The 1,631-nt window shown below is 36.4% G+C and overlaps 1 pseudogene; it reads left to right on the top strand.

Moving 5' to 3' along the window:
- Positions 1-267: 267 nt before the first annotated feature.
- Positions 268-386, top strand: LOC111735114 (annotated as a pseudogene).
- Positions 387-1,631: the final 1,245 nt, after the last annotated feature.

Genomic DNA, 1,631 nt, shown 5'->3' with positions numbered 1-1,631 from the left:
TTATCCTAGAGAAATGAAAACATATGTGCATGCAGAAATCTGTGCATGAATGTTCATAGCAGCTTTATCTATAATAGACAAAAACTAAAAACAGATCAGGTCGTTCACACAGGTGAATGGTTAAACAATCTGGTCCATCTGAACAGTGGAATACTACTCAGTAACAAAAATGAACTATTGATTCATGCAACAATCAGTATGAACCTCCAGGAAATTATGCTGAGCAAAAAAAAAAAAATTCTCAAAAAGCTTACATACAGTCATATAGTCTACAGCCATGCCGCCCTGAATAAGCCCGATTCTGTCTGATCTCGGAAGCTAAGAAGGGTCGGGCCTGGTTAGTACTTGGATGAGAGACCACCTAGGAAGACCAGGTGCTGTAGGTGTAAAAAATAAAAAAATAAAAATAAATAAAAAATAAGGGGTTGTAAACTGACAAGGTCCTTGCAATCTGTGAGATCAACCAAGGGTTGCCTCACCCTCACCCCCCAAAAATAATAAAAATAAATAAATTAATCTTTATTTTTAAAAAAATGTTACATGCAGTATGATTTCATTTATATATCATTTTTGAAAGGGTAACATTTTCAAATGGTTAGTCGACAGATTAGCAGTCGACTGCCATGGTAGATACTCTGCACCCATAAAATTTATATGGAACTTAGTGCATGCACACACACGAACACACACCTGCACAAATGAGTACAAGTAAACCTGGGAAAGTCTGAATAAGATCAATGAAGAGTATCAATGTCAATGTGCTGACTGTTATTCTCAGTAAAGCTGGGGTGGGAGTAATGGAGTTATTTATGTTAAATAAATATAAATATATCCTAGCTGTGATATCATACTATCATTTTACAAAAGATTTCCATTGGGGACTCAAACAAATAATTGTATACTCATGTTCGTAGTAGCATTATTTGCGATAGACAAGATGTAGAATCAACCAAAATGTCTGTTGACACGTGACTAGATAAACAAAATGTGGTCCATCCATACAATGGAATATCATTCAGCTTTAAAAAGAAAGGAAATTCTGACACACGCTACGATGTGGAGGAAATTCTGACACATGCTATGATGTGGACCAACCCTGAAGACATCATGCTCATGAAATAAGCCAGATGCAAAAGGACCAATACTGTGTGATTCTACTTATCTGAGGTACCAAGAACAGGCCAATAAAATAGAGACAGAAAGTAGAATAGAGGTTATCTGGGGCTGGGGGAGGAGCAATGGGAGTTAGTGTTTAATGGGGACAGAGTTTCAGTTTGAGAAGGTGAATGATCTCTGCGGATGGATAGCAGTGATGTTTGCACAGCAATGTGGATGTACTGAATGTCACTAAACTGTCCACTTAACAATGGTAAATTTTATGTATATTCTGCCACAACAGAAAAGCGGGGGTACCACTGGGAGAAACTGAGAAAGTGTCTGAGGAATCCCTATTATTTCTTACAGCTACTTCTGAATGAACAATGATCTCAAAATTTCCCATTAAAAACTTAAGTCAACATGCAGATAATTAATCGATCCTAACATTATTGTATGCTTTGACTACTATACAAGTGTTTATTTCTAATGCAGCGTAAGGGTCTCCTTCAAATATTTTTAAACATATATATGAA

The sequence above is a fragment of the Pteropus vampyrus genome, unplaced genomic scaffold, assembly GCF_000151845.1.
Source record: "Pteropus vampyrus isolate Shadow unplaced genomic scaffold, Pvam_2.0 Scaffold15407, whole genome shotgun sequence".
Classification (NCBI taxonomy): Eukaryota; Metazoa; Chordata; class Mammalia; order Chiroptera; family Pteropodidae; genus Pteropus; species Pteropus vampyrus.
This window is presented reverse-complemented; position numbering and strand designations above follow the sequence as displayed.